Here is a 10,210-nt window from a genome sequence, read left to right as displayed (position 1 = left end):
GTCTCCATAATTGTATGTTCAAGATCCCCAAAATATGCAAACCATGTTTTTTGATCAATTTTCATAGATATGGATTGTCCAACCACGTTTGGTTAAATTTAAAAGGAATTCCAGATAGAATCTACTCCAATAAACTTTGAAGGATAATGGGAGAGTGGTTTGAGATAATAACTGTAGATATTGTGGAGTGCACCACCCCAATAATCTCAATCAATTTATTTTGTAAGAGAAAACAGATAGAATCTTTTAGCTATGTTGAAAGGATGTTCCCTACTATTCTTCCAACTCGGAGCCATAGGTATAGGGGATATGTCCACCAGATTATTTTTTGAGAATAGTTTTACAAAATAATTGCCCACGAGATCCAATCTGCTATTTATTCCCCATACCTCTTCACTGGAAATTTTCAAATTCATATCCCCCACCATAATGAGTGATCCCTTTTTAAAAATCCTACACTCATCCATGCATCTCCAAAATATTTTTCTATTGTTTTAAGGAGCATAGATATTTAGAATGTGTATACATCATTCCAAACTACAGACAAAATAGGACAACAATATTCCTACAAAAAAATTATCTGCGTTAACTTTAATCATCATGTGAGGATCCCACATTAATACCATCCTACCTCATAAACCTAATGAGTCTATGGAAAGAATAAACAAATTCGGGAATAAATTTAAGAAATAATTATGAGCTTTGTCCCCCTTGACCATTGTTTCTTGTATGAGGATTATATGACTCAATAAGTTTTTTTAAAGAAATACCGTTTGAGGGATTACCCAAACCTTTAAGATTGAATGAAATAATTTTAATGTTGCATCCCTCAAAATGGGCACATCCTCTGTAAGGGCTCAAGTTTCAGAAAAAGCATTGATGGCAACATAATGTAGGTTCATATCATCCAAAATGTTTTAAGGCTTTAGATGCACAAGAGTCATGGTTGTTTTTAGATCTACCCCTTCCTTTTCTTCCCCTCTTGATGGTAACATTCATGGAAGATCAACGACTGATGAATAGATCAATCAAATGTTGTTTTCTTATGGATAGTAAGGGTCATGAGATCCATTTGGGTATTTTTTGTGATGAATTCCAGTTCACTACTGATCAAGTTGCAAGGAGAGAAAGAAGGGATAGGACTGCATTGTTCATTAGGAACCTTGAATGTATGGGAGGGGAAGATATATGGGGGGAGGGGGTGATTGTCCTATTATAAATCTATATCAAATTGGGGTCATATTGTATCCATTTTTTGGTCAACTCTATCCAATAATACATTCAAAATAGAGGATTTTAAAATCGAACTACAGTAAATAGTGGGGTTGTTAAAATGTGGGGAGGATCGCTACATGAATTAGTCACATTTCCTAGTACATACATAATCACACTCAGTAAGAGTTACATGGGGAGAGGGAGAACAAGAGAGATGGATTCAGGGCTATTCGAGATACCTGAGTAATTGTTTTATTTTGAATCTTGAATCGGTATAGTTACCTCCACTAGAGGAATGATGTCTCAGATTCCATGCCTTATTTTTATCATCTAGCTAGTAGCATTTGTCCCCATAATTAAAATATTTGCGAGGAAATTTTGAGAAAACATGACTCGTCCTGTGGCATACCAGAAATATCAAAGGTATGCCCCAATATTCAATCCATTGACGAAAAGAGGATTGACTCCATTCAAGGTCCATTTCATCCAAAAGCCCCCTAGAGAATTTTAGTTCCACTAAAATCCATACAACTCTTTCATCTAGAGCCACCATACCCACCTTATTCAGAAACACAAACCTACCAATAGTGTTCCCGATATCTTGCAATTCATTATGTGTTCATATTTCCATGGCTAATATTGGGTACTTAAATGAGATGAGCCTTCTATTTGGGGTTTTCATTAGAGGATTGAATCCCATGAACGAACGAATCAGGTTTAAGAAACCCCTGACGATAACCTATAGAATCTTTAGTGTTAAAATCACATCTTCCTTGTATAAGAAATGAATCCCAAACCATCCATTCAATATCACACTAACTTTGGGTCTATGTCTATATGTTAAGTGTAGCGACCACGTTTTTTCCACAAATTCTACATTTCCCCCTCCATAATTGTAAATTGCCATCACCTTATGAGGGTTCGCTTTTGCATACCATTCACCCTATATTAATATATATCTTTACCAAATATCAATTTTTTAATTTCTTTGGAAACTTTCACATGTTTTTCTTATTTACATTGTTGAGCGTGTCTTCTTGTCCTATTGTTGTCCTTTCCTTGTCTAGAGTCATCAAAATCCAAATGGTTGGATGGGATCATATGGTCATGGTATTTTCCTTAGAAGTCCCAGATAGCGATAGTCCCTAAATAAAGGCATTGATGATAGACCCTAGCTTCGATAGTGGCAAGAATTAGGGTGCATGAGTATGGAGAGGAGATACAGTTTGTTCCATGTCATCTGCCAACTATACATAAGTCGTTAATCACCACCCAAAAACATTACCTCTTCTTTCCATAGAAAAAGGACTTATTAAAAATAGAAAATGGCTAGATATGTTTACCTCTAGGGGAGAGATAAATATCAATAAAATGTTGTTATACACTCAAACTATCACCAACTTATTAGTACACCTCAAATAGCATCGCTGAAGGAAAAAACTTTGGATCATAGTAATGGCCTAAAAGAGACATTGTACTTCATGGTCATTATGGATATTGTTGTTTCTCAAATACATGACCTTCTCATGTACAACCTAGATCCTTCCATGGTCACATTTGAATTCAAAAGAATTATATTTGTAGAAAAAATCACTGTAATATACAAGAAGGATACCAATCAACCACCTGAGACCTTCCTCTACAAATAGAAACATGGAGCGAATGGTTGGTCTGTGGCTAGGAATATGTTAAACATTAATCTATTGCTTACAAACCAATGATATCATGTTGTTTAATGAAACATGAAGGAGGAAATTCTTAACTAAAACCAAACCTCATTAAATCAACCCTAAGAGATCCAAAGTTATCATAAACTCGTGTGGCAAAAGAAATTCCTCCTTATCCTCTTTCTCTAACATTAATGACTCACTATGGGCACAAATTACATGTTACACCTCGATGATATGTCTCTCCTGAAATTCATTATTATCTACAACATTCTATAACCCTTGGAACTAGTGCACCTAACATTTACCCAAAAGAAATATTACCTAATCACTTTTTCTAATGTAATATCCAATCTGCAACTATATCTCATTCATGAAGCTTCCCTCCATGCCATAACGTAATATTCATGGAGTCTCCAAACTAGTATCCCTAATCACTTTTGTTTAGTCAAACCTCTCTTCTATAACAACTTCTCTTTTTAGAAAATCCCAAGTTATCATCCTTCAACACTAACCTCTCCTCATATTTATTTTATTATTATTATATATACACTCTTACGCACATATTTTTTTTTTAATACATGATATTTGGTTTTATATATATACTTTTATACCCTTTATATCTTTTATCCTAATGAAATAAAATTATAAAAGGAAAATAAAAAATAAAATTATGCGAAAAAAAAATTGTGGCCTGTTTAGCAATAAAATACAAGTTTAACTAAAAGGAAGAGAATTTTATTTAGTTTTTAATTTGAAAATGTAATGATGCTATGTAAACCGTTTAGTTTTTAATTTGAAAATGTAATGATGCTATGTAAACCTTGAGAAACATTGGCAATTTGTTAGATCCAAATTCACACATTTTGAGAGAGTTGCAACGGGCACACTTCTCACATCAAAATCACCCTATAATTTTATATGCATGCGAAATATAATGGTAAATATAATTTTTTCTAATTTAATAGAGGATTTAGGATTTGGAGTTATAGTTATTCATAGTAAAGTGGTATGTGGCATGTCATCGTGTTTAGAATTATAAAACAATACATTTTGTTCCTGCTTGATTTTAAAAATTATTTTACTTTTTATTTATATGTTTGATTTTAAAAAATAGTTTACCTTTTTATATGAAAGATAAGATATTATGTTTAATAGAGTATAATTTTATTGTAGATTTTGAATATTTTAAACATAATTCAATTATATGTTTTTGCATATTTTAGTAATACTATTAGATATGGAATATAATTAAAAATAATATTTTGTGTGAAAATATGTTTAATATAAAAAAACTGGTATTTATTACTTAGTTTAAATAGAGTTAAATAAAATAAAAATATTGAATTTAAATTACTGTTAAAAATTAGAGTTGAGCCAATTTAGATTTTACTAATTAGTATATTGAAATATTTTATTAATTGTAATTCTGCATTATAATATATACCATACTTGTAGCAAGTATAATAACTAATTATCATAATAGTTATCAATTATAAAAACTATGTAAATAACATAAATTCAAAAAAATTACTCCCCATATCCTTAGAAATAAGTAACTATATATTAAAAAACAACTCACAAATTTCTAAAACTAATATCACATCAAAGATCACAGCATATCATCTTATATCGAAATAAAATTGTTTAGTTTAACTAGTCTATGCATTTTTATGAAACATTATTTTAACGTCAAAGATCACAGCATATCATCATATAGCGAGATTTGATGTTACAAACCTGAACTCGCGTGTTTAGCGATAAAATACAAGTTTAACTGAAGGAAGAGAATTTTATTTAGTTTTTAATTTGAAAATGTAATGATGCTATGTAAACCTTGAGAAACATTGGCAATTTGTTAGATCCAAATTCACACATTTTGAGAGTTGCAACGAACGCACTTCTTACATCAAAATCACCCTATAATTTTATATGCATGGCAAATATAATGGTAAATATATATATTTTTTTAATTTAATAGAGGATATAGTTATGCATGGTAAAGTGGTATGTGGCATGTCATTGTGTTTAGAATTATAAAACAGTACATTTTGCTCATGCATGATTTTAAAAATTAGTTTACTTTTATTTATATGTTTGATTTTAAAAAATAGTTTACCTTTCATATGTAAGATAAGATACTGTGCACAATAGAAGTATAATTTTATTGTAGATTTTGTATATTTTAAACCTAATTTAATTATATATTGAATTATATATTTTTGCATATTTTAGTAATACTATTAGATATTGAATATAATTAAAATCAATATTTCATTTGTAAATATGTCTAACAGAAAAAAAAAAAAATAGTATTTATTACTTAGTTTAAATAGAGTTAAAAATTCTCGGATGCGGGTGTATAATCCAGCCTTAAATGTGAAGGGACAGGGGTGTGGCGAGGTGGATCGACACCTGCCTACCCAGTACAGAAAAGTTAATAGATGCATGGAAGATGGATCTCGGCATTTTCAAAGAGCATGGCTCATCTGCTTCCACTCCAGAGGCTCTGGTTCTCCCATCATGTCCACCGCGCTGGTTAATTCCTTCGCACGCTCTGGCCTGCCTTAGAACACGGTGTTCTTCAATGCAACAATTATGGAGGGTGCTTCTCGATGCGCGCAAGAGGATGATAAATTAAGGTTCAGCCATGGGCTTGCTGTGGAATCGCCTTCTTCGATTCTCTCGCATCATTTTCTAGCCTATGGCCTCAACTCTGATTTTTGTCTGTTTGATGTTGGTTCAGCCATCCCTAAGGCCTCTTGTGACTTGAAAGGGGAGGATAATTCAAAGTTTTGCTCTGTTCTTTTTGCAGAGCGGCCTCAGTCAATCCACTAGCTCTTCTCTTGGGCCTCTGGTCTTTGTTTCAAAGTCTATCTGATTTGCTCTAACCCTGTCAACGTTACTGCTCAGCCTTGCTTCTATCCCGCTGCTACTATCTCCCTGATGCCTCGCTTGTGACATAGAATGTGGTGCCGAAGAGGCCAACCTCGTCGCGCGCCTTCCAGCCCTTCCTTCGAGTCGCCTTCCCTTTCCAATGAGTTGTTTGCAGGCCATTACCCCAGCAGCCGCAGTGGGAGAGGGCAACTTCATTCTTCCAACAACCTCCCAGGGTCACCTCCCATGTCTGGCTCCGCAATTTTCACCTTCATTAGTTCTTTGAATCGCCTAAGGATAACAGCTCATATCTCGGTGGTTTTCCATGAGGCAGCTCAGACGGAGGATTCTAGCTCTCATCCGGAGGGATTTGGGTCTGTCTCTATTCCATCTTCAACCCTCCAGCTGGGGATTGGCAGTGCATCTTTGCAGGCTCTGGATGCTCAAGTTCGCAGCGCTCAGGATATGGTGATGGCGCTAGTTGATCCTGGTCCTTCCGAGCCTGATGCTGCTCATGCAAGGGATCTGACTGATTTTGGATGGTGCGGCATTGTGGAAGAGCCTCCAGATGACTAGTATGCTCACTTTTGCTTTGTCTACGTGCCATGAGGCCCATACAACTGGGAAAGTTTTTTGTGCAAACAGCTATGTGGAATTCTGGTGTGTTTTTGAATTTTTGTTTATCTTGCAACATCAAGAGGATCTTAACCTGTTCCCTTGCCTGGGTCCTGATTACTGGTTCAAGAATGAGTTCACTGCCTACGGGCAGTCTTCTTATATGCTTATCTTGACAATTCTGCCTCTCTTCAGAGCAGAGTTTTTTACTACAGCCACGTTGTAATTTTAACCCCTTTCTTTGTTAATAGATTAATCTTATTTAGAAAAAAAAAATAGAGTTAAAATAAAGTAAAAATATTGAATTTAAGTTAGTGTTAAGGACTAGAGTCAGTCAATTTAGGTTTTACTAATTGGTAAATTGAGGTATTTTGTTAATTGTAATTTGCATTGTAGTATATACCATGCTCGTAGCAAGTATAATAACTATTTATCATAATAGTTATCAATTATAAAAACTGTGTAAATGACAAAAATTCAAGAAAGAAAAAAATTGCTCCCCATATCCTAAAAATGAGTAACTATATATTAAAAAACAACTATCTTAATAAAATTAAGAAAGAAATACTAACAAAGTTCTAAAAACTAATATCACATTATCAAAATAGTTATTAATTATAAAAGCTACATATAAATAAAACAAAATTAAGAAAATTAAGAAATAAATGCTCACATGATTCTAGAAACTAGAAACTAATTATCATAATAATAATTATTAATTATAAAATTGAAGTATAAATAAAAAAAATCCAACAAAATTAAGAAAGAAAAGCTCACAAAATCAAGAAAGAAAAGCTCACAAAATCTTGAAAATTAACTTTATATAGATAAATCTATTTAAATAAAATTAGGAAAAGAATGTTCACAAGATTTTAAAAATTAATACCTCATTATCATAGTAGTTATTAATTTAATTTTTTTAATTTTTTATCTAGATAATGGAGTGTGTTAAAAGGAAAACCTTCAGGAAATATGATCTACTATTTTTGTTTCTAATTTTATAGTAAATTATTCATTGAATTAGTAATTTGTTTGATTTAATTTTATTTATAAAATTTATATTAAAACTAATTATCTATTATTGTTAATAAATAAAAAATTAATTTAACATAATTCATATATAAACAATTTACATAGTCATGGATAGCTTGATATAAATAGTTTAACATATTTCAAAGAAATTTTTGGATAATAGAGGATGCTTATAACTAGTATAGATCTATCATATGCATGGATACAACATGTGTCTTTCCAAGTGCAAGTCTCTTTTAAAGTGTAAAATTTCTTATACTTACAACTAGTATAGATCTATCATAAGCATGGATATAGCATATGTCTTTCCAAGGGCAAGTCTCTTTTAAAGTGTAAAATTAGAAGAAAATAATTGCAACCCTCTCATCCTTAGATAGATCCCAATGAAGAGGTAGTGGCAATGTGTAAGGTTTTTATTGTTTAAATTATCTTTTTAAATGTTATATGGAGTGCATAATTAAATTTACAAGTTCATAAAATCTTTATTAAATATCATATAAAGTCAAAAAAGAAAAGAAAAAGAAAAAGAACCTAAAAATATGTAAAATAGTCAGACTACATAAAATGCCTCAACCATAAAATCTAAACTTGGCATTATTTTACATAAAAACATATCTATGATACCATTCAAAAGAATTTCTAAAAATAAAAAATCCAAAAAAAAACATGCAAATAGAGACCATTTAGCATTATATTATCATCCAATCATCAGTGCATCAAGAAACATAATATTTATAAATACTAAGCACATTGAGATACATACGAAAATATTTATTGAAACATTACAAGCCTGTTATTTTAGTGTTCCATCATCATTCTTTCATCATTGCATGTAGCAATAACAAATCTATATTTAAATAACAAAGACAAATCTATATTTAGATAACAAAGGAGTTGAGAAGAAGCATTAAATGCCTTAAATGATCATTTCATCATTGCATGTATAAATAACTAATATATATTTAAATAACAATGGAGTTGAGAAGAGGCATTAAACACCTTAAAAGAATAATAGGTCATTAACAGTTACTAAAATATACTCATTTAGGAAACAAGGCAATGCAATGGGAGACACACATAGTCCTCATAATAATCTATCAAAGTTTATTTAAAGTTCAATGTCTATCATGCTATCAATATTTTTTAACCATTTAATTTATATAACATTGACTTTAAAGAAAAATGTAATTTCTTTTTATCTGCTCAATTTAAAAGTTTACCTTTTTTATAAAAAATTATTTACTTATAACACAGTAAAACAAAACAATAAAACAAAACAAAACAATAAAAAAAAAAAACTTCTATGGGTAATCATTTAAAAGAAAACAATATAACATATTATGATATAAAATATTTAAAATATAATCCAATATTTCTAAATAAAACATGATTATCTAATATTATTTACCCACACCCATAATTATATTTAGAAATTTAAATTTCTATATTCCACGCCACATAAAAGACCAATTAAACATAAGCCGTGTATATAAAGAATAATGACCTTTATGGTCAACTTTTAAACACTATTTTTATGTTAGTATATATTTCACATTAACAATTAACAATTATGCTCTTTGCTTCCCCACAAAGTTGGGATACCTTCCAAATACATATATGAGGAAGTGTGAAAATAGGTAACATTATAGGTAGGTTTTGAAATAATAATTTTATCATCATAAAATATTTTAACAATATATATGATTACTTCTTATTCTAAATATTTTGAGTTTATTTAATTGTTTATAATAAATGTTAAGGAAGTAGTTTTATCGAATTGCAATATTAATAGATGTGGTAGGCAAAATGTTTAGAGACTTTTCTTATATAAAAATAACATGTACAAATAAGGCAAATAAATGTATTTAATCATTTAATTTTTTTGGTTGGTTAGATAGAAAGAATTATTTATAGGTTTTGGATCCAGAAATGTCTTAAAAATGCATCTACTAACATTTACTAAACGCTATTTGAATTTATTTAATTGCTCAATTATCATTAATAATGCATCTAGTAACATTTACTAAACGCTATTTGAATTTATTTAATTGCTCAATTATCATTAATAATATTCGCCCAAAAAATGTAAATAATAAAAGTTATTGAAATACCTTAATAAAATTGTCATATTATTGAGAACCCTATCAAACTATATATAAAGCTAGAAATGCTTTTAAATTTATTTAATTGCTCAGTCATCATCAATAATATTTTCGTCAAGAAAAAACCTAAATAAAATTTTAATATTATTGAGATCCCTATAAAACTATGTATAAAGATGAACCAAAAATAATTATTTTAGCGATTTAAATATTTTTTGGATTGCATTACACGCTATTACCAATCATTTTGATGTCCATTTATTATTATTTTTTCAATATATTTTTGAATAAGTAATTTTTAAAAATATTTTTCAATCAGAATAATAATACATGCCCTGTCTATAACAGTTTTATTTTATTGCTTGTTCAGCAATTTGCAGAGTAATAATAAATGCACTATATCAATACTATTGAAATTTTCAATCCCATCATTAATATATTGTGTCATTATTTCCAATTCCTTTACACTAATCGTTAATCGTTCATATCCATCTATTTTGTATATGGAAAGGAAATTTCAGAAATGACTCCGAACTAGATGAAAACCACGTATATTGTTTACAAAACTACATAAAACCAGCAAGTGACTAAAACATTCTAAAATTACTATATTATATGTAGCCATAATAATAAGTAGGCTATTGACGAACTAATAATATGGGGATGTTTTCTGATAGTTCATTCTCAGCCCACTGTTCATCG

The sequence above is a fragment of the Pinus tabuliformis genome, chromosome 9, assembly GCF_031772625.1.
Source record: "Pinus tabuliformis cultivar Carrire ecotype Pingquan chromosome 9, CPIR1, whole genome shotgun sequence".
In the NCBI taxonomy this organism is placed as follows: Eukaryota; Viridiplantae; Streptophyta; class Pinopsida; order Pinales; family Pinaceae; genus Pinus; species Pinus tabuliformis.
Note: the sequence above shows the minus strand (reverse complement) of the source record.